Source organism: Sciurus vulgaris (genome assembly GCF_902686455.1).
Source record: "Sciurus vulgaris genome assembly, chromosome: 13".
Lineage (NCBI taxonomy): Eukaryota > Metazoa > Chordata > Mammalia > Rodentia > Sciuridae > Sciurus > Sciurus vulgaris.
The window spans coordinates 34,887,788-34,904,692 of NC_136474.1; the positions used below are offsets into that span (position 1 = coordinate 34,887,788).

At 43.4% G+C, this 16,905-nt stretch overlaps 1 long non-coding RNA gene and 1 pseudogene across 3 annotated transcripts in view; one reads left to right on the top strand and one right to left on the bottom strand.

Moving 5' to 3' along the window:
• Positions 1 to 3,580, top strand: part of LOC306642739 — a 38,011-nt gene extending 34,431 nt beyond the window's left edge. For both annotated transcript variants that reach the window (XR_013758648.1, XR_013758649.1), the window contains 2 exons: positions 1,285 to 1,385; positions 3,498 to 3,580. This is a non-coding gene — a long non-coding RNA (uncharacterized lncRNA). The remainder of the gene's footprint in view (positions 1 to 1,284; positions 1,386 to 3,497) is intronic.
• Positions 3,581 to 6,939: 3,359 nt separating this feature from the next.
• On the bottom strand, positions 6,940 to 8,318 carry LOC306642716 (SREBP regulating gene protein-like; annotated as a pseudogene). The gene has a single exon. The product of its transcript is annotated as an SREBP regulating gene protein-like (transcript).
• Between the last annotated feature and the right edge of the window lie 8,587 nt (positions 8,319 to 16,905).

Here is a 16,905-nt window from a genome sequence, read left to right on the forward strand (position 1 = left end):
TTTTATTTAGTTCTCACAAATAATTTCACAGATCTGTACAGTGAAAAGCTAGACTGACCTAGGGGTAAAAATTCTTACACTGAGAACAAAATATCTTTTAGTCCCATAAATCATATGTAATCAAATGTTAAGGGAAAATATTCCATAACCACGTGGGTTGTGCAGAATCTATTTAATGCCATATGCATTTACTTTTTTGCCAAACTGGGCAAAAACAATGTAACCTTTTGCTTTTTTATGCATTTCAAAATTCACTTATATCAATGTTCCTCTCCATGCCAATTCATTCCATTACCAAACAGGAATGAGATAAAGGGTAAGAAAAGAATTCTTGATTGTTTCTCTTTTTTCCCTTGGAATAAAACTTTTTCAGAATGTTTTTAAAAAGTTTTGTTAAAGCTTTTTTGAAGTTGGAAGGATAACAAAAGTTTCAAATTTTTCTTCAAACAAAACAAATAAGTAAATAGGCATTCAAATGTCAGTAATTCATCTTAATTATTAGTTATCCACTTGGTGAGGATCTTATAGTCATGTATATAAGCACTGCCCAGGGATATGCCCAGCTTTTACTGTCACAGGGGCAGTGACTATATCCCACATGCTGGGCTTTTCTGCATTTTCTTCTCTCCTCAGTCAGAGGGTATGATAGCCAGATGGACACATGATTCAATGTTTCCCATCTCCTGGTATCTATGTCACCTTTGTGTAATCTCCACCCTCACTTTAATAAGGTGGTCAGTGTGACCAATACAATATAGCATATGGTAGAAGTGACGATGTCACTTTCCAGATCAGGTTATGAAGGACACTGTGACCCACTCCCTCGTTCTGCAATTGGGTCATTAGCTCTGTGTTTAACCAGTTACAATGTCTTGAGGACACTCAGCCAGCCCTTCGGAGAGGCCAGTGGGCAGTGGAGACCTGCCCACACCACTCAAGGGAGGGCTCAGTTGACTGCAGCCTCATGAGAAACCTTGTGGCCAAATCAGCCAGGGTGGTGTACACCCCTATTGCTGACCCTCAGAGCCTGCGTCAGAGAACATGTGGTTTGTATCTGGAAAGTCCCCAAAGTCTTTTGTGTTGAAGGCTTGTCCCCAGTGCAGCAATGTTCAGAGGTGGGACTTTTGGAAAGAGATTGAATCATGAAGGCTCCCCTCTCATCAATGGATTGATTCCATCCTCAGATGAAAAAATTACTGGTAGTTGGTGGGACTCGCTGGGGGTGAGTCCTAGAAGGTATTTCTTGTCCCCTGCTCCTTCCTGTCTCTTTCTGCTTCCTGGCAGCCATGAACTCAGCAGCTGTCCTCTAACATGCTTTACTGTGATGATTTTTCTGCTTCAGAGCCAGCTGACTGAAACCTTGTCCTAAGCAGCTAGGTTGGGAGGTAAGTTGACACATAGAAATAGATAACTAATACAGAGTGCTGTTCATCTGTAAAAGGCTCTGCCCTTCCCTCCCTGTGCCTTCTCCACTCTGTCCAGGTCACTTTGAGAACACTCAGACACACAGTTCATAACCAAAAATGTGTCCTCTGCCCACCAAGGTCTCTGAGTCTGGGGTCTTTCTCTGTCACCAGGCTTTATTTTTCTACTAGCACAGTGCCTGCCCTTTGTAAGTGTTCAATAAGTGTTTGTTTAGTAGATCTGGATATTTTGGTTTCTTCCCTACTCAGTAGGTATTTGTTGATCAAGTAAACAACCTACAAAACTTATTGCCAGTTCAAAATTATCACTCACCACTTCAATATGACACTGATCAAACATTCTTCAGCTGATAATCTGAGCATAAAAGTACTTTAAAATACACAGTTTTTGTCATGGAAATTAATATTTATAATTAACTAAAATCAGAACAACTACTGTTGGAATTCTGCAATGAGAACTCTTTCTCATCTTTTCAAAAAATATACAAATTTTTATATACTTTGTAAGGCAGAGTCACCTAAGCAAATGTTGTCCAAAGATCATCAAGAAAGATCTGGCTTCTGTCCTTTTGAGGGCAGTATGAGAGAAAACATGAGTGACATTTCTAAAGCCTGTCACTCTGAGATGCTTAACTGATGGTCGTGTGTGTGTGTGTGTATTTGTGTAGTGACTACAGGCATGGAAAGCATCTAATCAATTCACTTCAGTGTCTACTGCCTGCCTGCTGTGTGCCAAATGCCCTGACAGGTGCTGAGATACAGAGGAGCAGATATCATGACAAATTCCACAGACACACTAAGCCTGTTTCCTGCCAGGCGCTGTGCTGGTATTTGCAGAGCTCACTATGCAGTGGGAGAAACAGACATGGATGCAAAACCATCCTGAGGTCACAGCCATTTGAGTAAGGAGCCTCTTCTGTGGGACACTGAACAGTGTAACTGACCAGTGAAAGAAGCATTTCCTTCAGAGGCTGACTGTGACCCCTCACATACTCACTCAACTGACAGATGCTGTGCACTGGGTATCCAACACTGTCCCTGGAACACACAAAGTGGACATTCAGAGGTGGATCAAGACAAATATACCCACTTGGAGCCCATGATGTAGCCAGCAAGACAATGAGTCATGTGATCGGATCTTAGACAATAAGGATGGGGTGCAAAGTTTTCCTAGATGGGGTCAAAGAGGCATTTGGAATCTGAAGAACAGGGCCTAAAAAAGCAATGAGTGGTGAAAGACTGCAAAAAATGGCCCTGTTAAAAGAGGTAACAGCAGAGATTGGGTGTGTACAGCCTGGAGCAGGCAAGTTTGAGAATCACCTCAGAAGTGGTAGCAAGTCTGCCACCAGAAGGCAGCAGTGTGTTTCCAACAGGGAAGATTCAGCATCCCCTGACCCAGCAAGAAAGCTGAGGCATTGCTAGAGTGTAGAGGCAGAGGTTCCAGGACCATGCTCATGTTGCTCCTCTGAGCTTAGCACTGAGCCTTGCACAAAGTAGGCACTTACTCTCAGGACAAGCACAGGAGGTGAAGAGTTTATAGAGTGGACTGGGGCCTGTGCAGGTCCACAGGAAGCATAGAAAAATAGGTATGGCTCTCACAATGTTGCCTGGATTCTCCTCTCTGAGCATGACACTGTGTTTTCAGAGTAGGGACTGCACTGTGGTTTCATATGCAATCCCTAATCCAAGTCAAGATTGGGTTTTCTATGCAGAATATCAGTCCTCATGGAGGTGAAAAATATTGAGCATTAATGTCTCTTAACACCTCTCTAAGGAATGCGGCTTCCAAGTGCACGTCACTTGGTCCAACAGTTCCACCTGTGTCCTGCTTCACAAGGACATCTCACAGCCTTCTCATGAGGGTGGCAAACATTCCAGTATTGGCCCACTGACAGTTTGTGTTAGGTAACTTTTCTCAGAAAGAGTTAAGCTACTTATTTAGTTCCTTTGTTCATTTCTTCCTTCTTTTCCTAGCCCTTTCTAAAAAGGATTTGAAGAGGCCTAAAATGTATAATCTGGTTTCATAGGATGGGCCCAAATTTATCTCATTGTTTCTTTTCGGCTTTGTCCTAGGAAAACTGGAGCCACAAAGATTGGGCCTTTTGGTCCAATCTCAGAGAATGAGTTCCTGGAGGTAGGCAAACCAGCAGTGATGAGTACAGTTTTCTCATGAATTTGGGTGAGGTAGGTGTTCACAGGGCCTTTCTCAGCCTTCATCATCTCTATCAACATAGGTTGTGAGCATGTCCCCTCCAGACCTACCCCACTCTTAGTAACAGAAAAAAGCTAGAAGCTATTGCAAAGGCCACTATTGGACAGGAAACCTGAAGTTGCCCAGGGAAGGCCAGGCCAGGTGAAGAGAGGCCTTGTATGTTCCAGACTCAGGCTTGGCAGCAAAGGTAGGGCTGCAGAGGCAGCCCTGTCATCTGTCTGCAGGGACCTCTGGAGACCTAACTGTGGCAGAGCCAGATGGCAGCCTAGGTTACTAGGTCAGCTTGTGTTTTGCAGGGAGGAGCACTTGGAGAGGGATGATGAAATATCTCCCTGATATCCTGGCAGAGCTCTTCCTCAGACTCACTAACACTTCCCAGGACCCACTGACACTCCCCTTAGAATCAGTTAAGGGACTCAGGGGACCCCCAAGAAGGGTTGGTGGCAACAGTGATTCAACACAATGACTATGGGAGATGGAGGAAGGTGGAGCCAAGATTATGTGGTGGTCCAGCATGGAGACTGTGGAGAGACAGCCAAGGATAGCAGAAGGTCCCTGCCTCTGGCCCAGGTGTCCCTCATAATCATGAGAGTGATTGTCTTCTGAGCACGTGTGCACTTGTCCCTTGCCCTAACCCTCCAACTGGGGAGGTAGTCATCTCTCCTCCCTTGGGAAACAGACCCAGAATGTAGGCAGAATGAAAGGGGTTGAATGTGTCACAAGGAGCCAGTGCCTTATTGGGGGTTGGGGAGCTATATAAAGGGCCTCTCATAGTAGAGAATACTTCTCCCAGCTTCTACGCATTCCAGCCTCTTTCTCACTACTCTTTATTCCCCCTATGGAGGATGACGAGAAGAGGCCTTCCCTCAAGACCTACATCTTCATTCGGGTTTTTCTCATGGAGACTTGAGTGAATCACTGAAGGTTCAAGGTGGCTGTAAACCTGGTGTCCCTTCTGGTGAGACAGGGACCAGGCAGGTAGACAAAATGACAGGGTCAGTGTCTCTAGACATGATCCCCATGAGTGATTATTTCCTTCCACCCCCCACACAATTCTTTCCTCCAGAGTCACTGGGGACAGGTAGCCTCTGGTCTACCCAGTCCACACTAGTTTTACGCACACTGCTGGCAATGCATCCTAAACTTTACTTACCCACTTAACCTCCCTCACTGTCAAGGACAAGAGGCAGAAGCTCAGTTCACCAACTTGTTCCCTCTCAGTTTGCTGGGAAATTTCTGAACCATGCACATTCACATAGCACCTGATGAATTTGAATTCTTCACCATACAAGCAAATAGGTCCCCTCTTCCTTGAAATATACTCATCTTCTCTTTCTCCTCTTTGGTTCTGGCCCATGCAGCTTTCTCTGTGCTTTAGAGGTTTAAAAGGAGACTGAGATTTGACTCCAGGTTCTGGGGAGTTGAAAGTAGCATCCGTGGCTCAGGTGTCAGAAAGCCAGTTCTGGCTTCTGAAAGTTGAAACTACAATAGTCCACCCACAGTGGCTACAGCTTCTGGAGAAGTGAAAGAAATTTCTATAGTTGGGTCACCAAAACCTGCTTCATGTGTGAGAACTCTCATCTCTTCAGCAGCTATCCAGGGATGCCTGACCCTGGTTCTGGCTTCTGGGGAGTTGAGAGAAACTCTCATAGCCCACTAGCAGTCATTTCCAGCAGCTCTACTGCTGTGATTCCAGCATCTGGGAAATTGAGAGAATTCCTGTAGCTGAACCACTGGATCAGGAGTACTTAGTTGGAGCCCTGTCTTTTTTGTCATTTCCTTGCACTTGGCATGTGTCATCCAGGCTCTTTACTCCAATAGGCTCATCCATTTCATCTTATCACCTTTCCTTCTGGCCCTGCATATGTAAGTTGATATTTTTTTTGTTTGGCATATTTAATTCAGCATTTGTTGTAAACAGTTTCTGAATAATTCTTAGACTATAATCATAGGGTTAATTGTAGAAGCTATTAGTAGCTCTCCACCTCTGGTTTTTGTTTTTTTTTTTTTGTTTGTTTGTTTGTTTTGTTTTGTTCATTTTGTTTTGTTTTCCTCTCTCTTTCTTCTACCTTTACTAAGGTAATTTCTTGTTCAGGGTCATTTTATATTTTTGTTATCTCAAACAATCATAGCTAGAATGTACTATTTACAAGTTAACACATAGATTCATTTGAAACAAGAAAATAAAAATTTTAATAGTGTCTCTAAAATATAAGACACCATAAAACCATTGTTTTCATGCCCAAAGGGTAACTTGATTGATTTCTTTCAAACCTGACACCCTGAACAGATCCCTCTGGAGTCCAATCTCTGGTATCACAGGCTGCTCTTGCCCTCCTGTGACATGTCCATTATCAGAGCCCATAGAATGAATGTTACCACTCTATTTATGCGGACATTTGTTCCAGGGATTGACCCCTCCCTAGGACCACTCATTGTGGGACACCAAATTTACAGAAGTCTTAGATATAGGGAACACTGACAGTAGTCCAATGGGTTCCTTCTAGGATATCTAATGTATAATTGGAAAAAAATTCAAACTAGGTGATCTAAAGAAAAATATACTTCTGCAACACTGCTTGGCCTCCATATGTGCTTGATAATCAAGAAGGATGAGCTCCTAGTTTTAACACCATTAACAACTAGATCTCTACTGCAAAAGACAAAGAAAACAGACAGAAGTCCCTTATGTGCAGGTTTTTATGGCCCCCAGTCAAGATACAGAAAGATTGCAAAAATATGCAAGTAAGACTTCTATGGCCACACTGGCAAGGTTAATAGCCTGATTGTCCCCACTTGGGAAGACCTGGCCCCTCTTGTTCTTACTGGAAAATAATTCTTCCATGAAGTGACAGGGAGCAAATGCCCAGAGGGGTCCAGAAATCCAGATTGTTATCACATCAAAGGAGCTGTGAGTCTTGTTTGGCATGGCAAGTGATTGACATGCCTACTTTAAAACATTTCTTATAAACAATTTAAAAATAGTCCTCCACTTGCAATGACAGGGATCACCTACAGATTTTAGTGATTTCCTTTCTTCTCAATCTCTGCTTGTACTAAAAATAAAGGTGTTTTCAGAATTGTTAGCACACATTTTTGCCTGGGTGGCTGGCCAGCCAAAGCTGTATTTATCTTTGTTGGATGTTTGAGGAATGCAATGTCTATTGTTTTCTGTATTTCAGGCATGATGACTCTTAGTGTTTTCTCTGTTAGTGCTTTCTTTTTCTCAAAGAAGCAAGTGAAAATGACTGACATCTTGATTTTCATGGGTAATATACAACCAACTATACATTAATGTAATTAAGATAAATATTTGTAAAGCTAATCATATAATTTAAAATCTGAAAATTATATGACAGAGGTAAAAGAGTTGAGTCATTTGTAAGTTAAAATATGTTCTTAAAATTTCCTTGAATATATTCAACTAGAATGGTAAGACATTTTCCTACATACAACATCATGTGTTTCCCATTATTCCAAAGGAATCTAAGAAATAATTTTACAGGGAGGAGCTCAGATCAATATAGAAGTGAACACCTGGTGTCTGATAAACACAAGTTCCATATTGCTGTGTGGGTGTTAAGGCAGAATCTCCCAGGAAGGCCAACACCACTCCCAGCTCAGCTTGCAGTTCTTTCCTGCCTGGGCCCAGCCAGAGGTTCCAGTCTGCTTTATAGAAGAGCTATACCAGGTGCAGCCCAGGTGGTAAAGCCAGTGGACAGCACAGGGAGTGGTCACAGTCAGAGTATCCCCATACCACCTTGTCTTCGTGCACTGGATTGACCTGGACACTTAAGTCTGACTCTGTGCAGTGCATTCTCTGGCAGTGTCTCAGTGCCCAGGCTACAGAGAGCCATCACATGGGGAAGAGATTGGGCGGGCTCTCTCCCTAGCAGAACTTGGCTATAGGGTCCTGGTAGGGGTTCTCATGCTGCACATTCTGGGAAGAGATCCTGCACTTAGCCAAGCACAATTGGAAGTGATCTTCCACAGCCATAAAGAGGCTCTTGAATTCCACAGCTGCCCTGTTGAGGAAGTACTCCAAGAGGAGTTGCTTGTTGGGTTGCTGGCCCAGGACATGTAGTACTGCAGGTGCTGCAGCAGCCATTGGCCAGGCAGCTATTGCAGCAGTACTGCTTTGTGCTGGGGATGCTTGACATCACAGCAGCCCTTGGTCAGTAGATTCTTCCTTTCACAGACATACCCTTGGTCATCCATGACGAGGTGTTTCCCTTGAAAGGAGTTCTGGCACTGAATTCTTGGCTGGCTGCTATTGCCCAAGTTAAATTACACTTTCCATGGAATGGATTGATCTTGTTCTTGAGCCTGGAGGAGATTCTGACCTATCACTGCCCTGTTCTCCTGCTTCAAGAGCTGCTGAGGACATAAACCAGTCAGAGCCTGAAGACCAGGGTCAGCACCAACCTCTTCTGCAGCAGACAGCACCACACCATGGCAGCCAGGTTCACCATCCTCGTGGTGATTGGGGGCTACACTGGGGAGCAGAGCAAAGTCAGAGCCTGAGGCCCAGTGGCATGGCCCCTTCATGGCTGGCAGCCCTACCACTTGCTGCAACCCTGGCCCCACAGTCCACAGCCCATTTTGTAAGTTAAAAATATTGAAACATCCATTGCTAATCATAAATTCAAGTATTCTGGGCTTAAGATCTATAAAAGACAATATATTTGTCTTAAATATAAATGTGTTTTTATAAATTGTATGTGTTTTTATAAATGTGTTTTTATAATTTGTATGTAAAACACAGTAAAAAAAATTATATGTGAAAAAGTAAAAATGTTGACCTTCTTCCTGGGTGTTCTTTCAAATTACTAAGAATTAAAACCAATTCACATGTAATTCAAGATCCTAAAAAGTAACACCTGAGGAGCCTTGACTGACCTTAACAGTAGAAATGGACTATATTCTTAGTCTTGAATGCCCAAGAGGAAAGTGTACCCAAAGACAATCGTGCCATCTTATGGGTACAAAAGAAATCATTTGCAAAAAGACTGGGTTTAACTATAGGGGTTTAAACCCCCAAAATTGGGGCCCATTCAAGTCCAGTAACCCATTTCTCCAAACAGCTAGATCCTGTGAGTCAGAGAGTACCAAACTGTTTAAAAGCAATAGCCAAGACTCCTTTGGTACTTAATAGAGTCTCCCAATTAACCTTGGGACAGCATGTGGAGGTCCAGTTGCTCCCACCTGTCACCCCATATCATATTGTGACAATCCCAGCCAGTGAGTAACATGAGTGTCTTTATTTTACACAAAAGGCAACAGGTTTGAAAATGTACAGTTACCAATGACTCTTCAGCCAGAAAGAATCAGAGCCTACCTGGTTTGGCCCCTTCAGGCCAAGATCAAAGAGGTTGTAGAGCTAAAACAGTGCCCAGGCTCCATTTCTCTTTCTGCTGTATGCTGACCAGGTCCATCCCAGGAACCCCAGATGTGTTCACTACTGGAATCACTTGCCATGATGCCCTTGATTTGGTCCTTGAAATGGCCAAACCCGTTACCCTTCAGCCTGAAGGCAAAAACTCACACCTGCCCTTTTATGCCTTCCTGAGAAAGGTTCAGAGTAAGCCAGCATGCCACACCAGCCAGCAGAAGGAACAGTTCCTGGCAGTGTCCTTCCTGGCAAGCCCACCGTCTCAACTGAGTGTTTTTAATCCAAAGTTGATAAAGGACTCCAAGAAGCTCTGTCACCCTCTCTATCAGCTTCGAAGACAAGGATGAAAGATGACCCTTTTTAGATACCTTAATTACAGTCCTGCAGATGCAATGAAATGGGCTAAATGAGATTCCGATATCTCATTCAAATCCATGGGGCATGCCATCCCCATGTGGCTGCCACCACTGACTCTCACAAGGGGAGATTCACAGAAATGACCCTGAACCAAATATGTGGGACCTCATACAAGTCTCTTATCTGCACATTTCTGTCCTTTCAGATGTAAGGTGGGGACTGAAACAGAGCATGTAAGTTCATATACACTGTGCCCATGCACTGCAGGCCAGGACTCTTCCCCATCAGCAAGCTCTTGGCCATCACTTGGCAAGATCCTACATCTTGCTGGCTATTTCCTCATCTTTTTTGTGCAAAGAGGGAAGGAGAGAGGCTTAGATGAATCTTCAAAGGTCCTTCACAGTTCCAGGATCTGAAACTGAGATGCTTCTGTCAGCACTGCCAGCTGACCTGTTCCCTACTGAAACTTTCCTAACTCTAAAACTCTGAGGGTCCAGCAACACCTTCCTACCACTGATGAATACTCAATAAACACCTGCTGTGTACCAAGGGTATGTGAAGCACAGGGACTTAATGCTGAACAAACTGATACTCCCCTCCTGGGACTTATGGCCAGGTAAGTAACACACTTATCTGGAACTGATAAGCCTGAGCTCCATACAATGCCTCTCCTCTGTGGAGTCTTCCCCTGCAGTCCATCCCACCCTGGTCACCTTGAGTGGACTCTGCTGTCACACAATAAAACATTCTAAAATAATAGGTTTTGAGGTGGAGAATTGTGCCTTTATTCTTCGCCATTCTTCATCTCAGCACACAAGGGAACTTCAGAACATCTGCCCAGAGCCCAAATTTGTTGGGAGCTGGGATTCCTATTCCACATGAAGAGGAGGGACTGAGGATTTCCTGAGAGTTCAGAGGCACAAACAACAAAATGCCTTGTGATCTTCATTTTTCAAGTGTTTTATCCAGTGAGTTACACCTACTTTTCCCACAAATAGTTCCAAAGAATCAACTCTCAGTATATCCTCACATAGTGACTCCATGACAGGCAGTTGAGCAACTTCATTCCCTTATGTCACATGGCTTGTGCATAAACTAAGCACAGACCAGTGGGACCTCTTTGTCCCCTATCTGCAGCCTACAAAACTTATGGTGAAGTTCAGGCTGAGTTAGTTGATCCCCAAGTCTACCCATATCCCAGAAAGGCTAGGAGGACACAGGACTGAGTCCCTTCTCCTCAGAATGTGCCCTGAAGCTCTGCTACCTCTCACAATGGTACCCTCTGTACACTTGGGAGTGTTCCTTGCTGTAAGCACAGGCTCCACATCTCAGGCAACTTTCTTACCACCCATCCCCACCCCTATTCTAAATCTTCCTTTCCAAGCAGTGATAACCACTGATCTTGGGGTGTGAAGTCTGTCATGTGTGCATAAAACTGCAAAGCATAATGGGTCCCTGGATGCCAGGGTCCAGCCCTAGCAGGAGCCCATGGGTTCCACACTGGTAAACGGGGCATGGGGAGACAGCGTCTGCAATGGATGGAAAGACACAGACTCTAGTTCTGGTGCAATCAATCCCACTTTATTCTGGGGAAGGCTGGGTTTATATACATTTTTCTTCAGGCTTTGATGACAGACTTGTGATTAATAAAATCAAAGAAGTTTCCAAAGCATAGGCAGAAATTATTTTTACCAAAAGAATATGAGAAAACAGTAACCTTACAGATTATCCTTACCTAATCACAATTGTTTTAAGAATATCTAACTATGTCAATGAGCTAATACAATGTTTATTTCCTTAATATCTAAACTCTATATGACCTAAGACTATTCTTATTATTTTTGCAGTAAAGCAATAGACAAATCATGTCACGTGACCATCTGTACTAGGTCCATCTGGTTAATATCTAAATTGCTGAGTTAAGGACTATAGGAGGGCAGTGGTCGCAGTGGTTCTCGAGGCCAAGTTTCTTTTACTGAATAAGTTACATTGTCTTATGTAGCACTTTTTCCCAGAACAGGGCATTGTGTGCCAACGTTTATTATAGAGGTGACCTATTCTTTGTAGGAAGGAAGGAATGTTGTGAAACCTTATTTTTGTACCTTACCACCACACATAACCAAAACCATCATCTGGATTAAACCACCCTGTAGGAGACAGGGGGAGATCTATATCTACCTTCTCTAAGGGCTTGCCTTTAGGGGGGTACCAGGGCTTGCCATTGATAAAATAAACTGGTCCATATCTAGTAGCTACTGTGGGAGGTGGTTTGTGCTTAGAACTTGGGGAAACATTGTTATATATAAATTTCTGTGCCCAACAGGTTCTGGCTGTGCGTAAATGCAGTGTTTGATTTTTAACATAATAAAAATATGCTTCTGTAGTGAGGTTAACATCACAGGGTTTCAACATGTGTTTTGTCTCCATGATGTTTTTCTGGAAATTTATAGAATTATTCCCATCACCTCTAGCAAGATCCCCAGACTGAAGTGAGTAATATATTATTAGGAAAACTCCACAGAATAACACCCAAGCTAGGGAGGCATACATCTGGCATGCAATCCTTTTAGGATGAGTCTCTGCAATCATCCTTCAGTGGAACTCTGTCAAGCACTGCAAGGAGAGCCAGGCGCCCCTGCACCTGGAGGGTCAGAGGCTGGCATTCCTCGCCTGCTGCTACTGCCATTGTTTTACCGACAGCCTCAGTTTCCAGCCCTCTGGAGTTCACTGCAAGCTCTGGGCTAGCCTAACCCAGCGCGATGCCTGCCACTTCTCAGGGTCTCACTCAGCTTCCAGTTCCAGTCATTCAGTTCCTGTGCCACACTGACTATCCCCATTCTGTCCTGGATCTGATGTTAACCAAGTAGGAAGGGGGAAGAAAATGAGACTCTCTACCCTGCAAAGGCATCCTTTGCTCTTTGAGAGTGTAATAACACAAATTCCTGATTTAACAGATTCAAAGATAATTCAATTATTCATCTTCAACCAAAATATCAAACTAAAAAATGAAAGCCAGTGTTATGGTTTGGATGTGAGTTGTTCCCCAAAAGCTCAAGTGTGAGACAATGCAAGACGGTTCAGAGGAAAAATGATGGGGTTGTGAGAGTCTTAACCCAAGCACTGAATTATTCTCCTTATAGGGATTAACTGAGTGGTAACTGAAGTGGTAGGGTGTGGCAGGAGGAGGTGGAAATTGGGACATGGCTTTGGGGTATATGTTTGTATCTGGCAAGTGGAGATCTCTTTCTGCTTTCTGATCATCATGTGAGCTGCTTCCTTCTGCCACACCCTTCTTCCATGATGCTCTGCCTCACCTTAAGCCCCAAGGAACAGAGTCAACCTTTTATGGACTAAGACCTCTGAAAATGTGAGCCCTCAAATAAACTTTTCTTCCGCTGCAATTGTTCTGGTTGGGCCCTTAAGTCTCAGCAGAAAAAAAAATCTGTCTAAAAAACCTAGAAACTTCAATTTTTGGATTCTAATTCCAAAGAGAACACATGAAATAAATGACGTTCAGAAGAAGTATGTGTTTAAACAAAGCTGTTTTGTTCTGAACTCTCCCTGAGGCTATAGGCCAGGTTTGTTGTGCCCCACACCCTCAGTGAAGGTTTGTGTGCTGTAAGCTGAGAAAGGCCCAGCAATGCCCCACATGGATGCTCAAAGGCCAGGCCATGCCACTGCCCCCAAGATCCCTCCAGGAGCATCAGGTCAGAAGTGCACACCTCACACATTCTTCAGGCAACTGCCCAGCACCTGGCAGGAGCTTGGCCTGGGCTGCTGCAGGCCCAGCCCTGCCCTCACCATGCTGCTGTGCTGCAGAGAGGCACCCGATGAACAGCAGGCTCCTTGCTGAAAGTGGAATGGTGATATCCATTTTCCAAGGTTCATAAATGCTAGCTGAAGACCAGGAGCTCTCAGAACAGCCCAGAGGCTCCTCCTGACTAACAGCAAAGGGAGGCAGGGACATTTCACGGGACATCCTACGTCACTTCAACCCCTCAAGTACAAAGCCAGATGACCTGGTGGGAAATCAAATGCTGGGAGAAGGGGGAATTGAAGTTCCTCCAGGAACCACAGCCCCTGTACCTTCCCCAGGATTTGCCCTTGACTTTGGTCCACCTCCAACCTGTCCTTGACCCCTGCATTAGAATTCCTGTTTACTGCCTGACTTCCATTGCCATTTCCTATCCCTGCTGAACTGTACACAGCACCTCAGTCCACCCCCACCTGTTGGGACAAACCAACAATTATTCCAATCATTCACAGCTGGTCTCAGGCTAACTCCAACTCTAATGTGAGACCATCACCATTTCCTACACATCAGGCTAGAGGAGCCCTTCCAACCATGAACTGGTGACATGACTTCACCCACATGCCTTCTGTCTGAAGGACAAAATATCTTCTAGTCTTGGTAGACACCTTTACTGGATGGATTGAAATATTTCCAACTAACAATCAGGGCCTCTACAGTTGCAGCCTTACCTTCCCAGGAAATAATTCCATACTTTGGCTTGCCTGCCTCCCTCCAGTCTGATAATGGTCCCAAGTTTACTTCATCTATTACCCAAGAATTGGCTAAAATTTTAAATATAAAGTGAAACTTCCACATTTCCTACCATCCACAATCTTCAGGAAAAGTTGAGAGGATAAATAGAACACTGAAGGCAAGTTTTACCAAATTATCTATAGATACTCACTTAGATTGGATTAAGCTCCTCCTTTTGGCCCTCCTCTGGATCCAAGCACTACCCCAAGAAACCCTTATGCTCAGTCCCTTTGAACTTCTTTATAGGTGACCCCTCTCCTACCCACCATTCAACTCAATTACCTAGTTTTCCTCCTGATGTTCTGAAACCCCTCCTAGCTCACCCCAGGGCTGCCCTCTGGAAGTATGCATACATCCATCTTCCCTAGTCCCAATCTTCAGGGGCCTCTCCTATTCCCACAGAAGATTTAGTTTACCCCTCCCTTCCCAACCTGTAGCCACCTTAAAAGAAAAATAGACAGGCCCCTTCAAAGTAATTTTAACCACTCCCACTACAGCCAAGTTAGAAGACCACCCCTCCTGGATCCATCTAAGCAACTTGAAACTTGTTCCTGATACTGCCTCTTATCATTCTGTTTCTACAGGCCCCACCCAACTCCACATCACCCACCATCCTGCCACTCCTGAGGAAGCTGCTGAGCCACACATTCAAAATTCCTAATGTCCTTTTCTCTAGCCCCCTCTCACATTTTCCTAAAGCACTCAGAGGTGAATTAAATTTATTATATTCACTCCCCCTTCATCTTTCTCCTCAAGCATTAGACCTCATTTGGGATCTTTGGTTTCAAGGGACATTTATTGACTTAACCCCTACTCAAATTTCTTTCATCTGGGTTTTCTGCATATTGTCTTTACTTCACAAGCAGCCACTCTGGATCCAAAACAGTGGAGACAAAAATGGCTGAATGAGAACCCTGTCCCTGTAGGTGAAAAAGTTAATGCCTTGAATCTGGAAGACACACCCCATGCCATGGGGATAGGTTAAGATAGCAACAGAAATAATCAAGGAAAAATTGAGAAAAATGGGTCATTATTCATACTAATAGATTCCTCATGCTGATCTTCATAATATGTACAACTGTGAGCATGATAAATGGCACAGAAACTTACTGGTCCTACATTTCACAGCCGGCCATTGCTCACCCAGTAACCTGGATTGACGTTCCCCCTTCAGTTTACATCAATTCCACCTCCTTCCCACCTGGTCCTTTGATAACTACTAGGTCTTCCCAACAATTTTTGTTCAATTATTCAGGGTTATAATCCCAACACCCACTTTGCATCTCCCTCAATAACTCATATTCTCATCACACTGGGCCTCAAACATGACTTACAGCTTATGTCCCTGAGAAACAGGATCAAAAGGCCGGGCTTATTTTCCTCACTGGCAGAGACTTTCCTGTGTGGCAGAAAGCTAAGGTTACTTATTCATTCAATAGGCCCCTCTACTCTTACCAAGAATACTGGGATCCTTCCCATGAATTGTTACAGTGGTCTGAATGTGTTATATCCCATCCCCAAAATCTTTCTGTTGCAGGAAAGCAGGTTATAGACTGGAGTCTCCACAGGGAACTGATTGATGCCAAAACTAGAGTTTTGGGATGGAGATTATCTCATGGGGCAACTTAGATCATGTCTGTAGAGTTGTTTTATATTTCAACTCCACTATTTATTGGTCCAAAGGAGAATTATCATCTACCGCCTTGAGAATGGACTTTGGGCCAATTTAGAATAGTATCTGGAAAATCGTTCTAACTCAGGTATTTGGAATGGTGATTTTTGATTTTGTAATCCTGAAAATGTTACCCATTTCAATATTTCCTTTCTTATGGAATCCTATCTCACAGCATGTGTATTAAATCTGTTTTATTGTCCAGACCCATTAAAATATGACATGATGCCTCACAAAATATATATCATGTTAAATGTGAAAACTGCATGTTACAACAATGCATTGATCAGACTACATGGCAAAGTTCAGGACAAACTGTTATGATACTCAAAAGACCAGTAGCCTCTTGGCTCCCTGTAAAATTAAAAGAACCATGGCAAGAAACACCTTCAGTAGCATTCATGCAAGTGTTGCTACGACACCTAAAAGGCTGTACTAAATGTTTTATCTGGTGACTGGTGACTGACAGCTGGCATTGTTATCTTGGCTGGGATATCGCCTCTGCATCTACTGCAGTGGTGGCATTGCACCAGCAGGCACGAACAGCTCATTTCCTTCAAAATTTCTAAAGAATTTTACTGAGACCTGGCAAACTCAAGTACATATTGATCAGGAAATTTTAGGTGAAATTTAACAATTGAAAGATTCTGTTATATGGGTAGGTGAACAAGTACAAGATTTACAATGGGCTTAGAAACCCCAGTGTCATTATAACATTACCCAATTTTGTGTTACTAGGGTTCCATACAATGATACTGAAGTTCAGTGGAAAAATTATGCAATCACATAATGGGACTAGATCCTTTTCATAATGCCTCTTTAGATGTATTAAAATTACAATCTCAGGTTCTGACCATGGCCCATGCAAAAGTGGCTACTTTTAATAATAAAGACGTTTGGGACAGTTTAGCTGAAGGAATTTCTTCTCTGAACCGTTCTAAATAGTTTTCTACACATGTAGCTGGGTTATTAGTTATAATTATACTGTTAATTTTATTTGTTCTTACCTTGCATAATTTGTCAAGAAGTATGGAAATGATTAAAGCACCAGGAAACTATGATTTCAAGTCTAATCATGCTTATTGTGCTCTGAAGGACCCACACTCCTGGAATCATGGAGAGTGCTCCCTAAATCTGAGGAGGAACCATGGCCCTAAGGATAATAGGGTCCCAACTGCATTATCTGCTGAAATTAAAACTTTAGTATTAGAAAATCAATTAATCTTCACCTTACTCATAATTGCCTGATTTTACTGTATTTTCTCATGCCTATTCTTAATTCTGTATAGGAACAATTTCCTT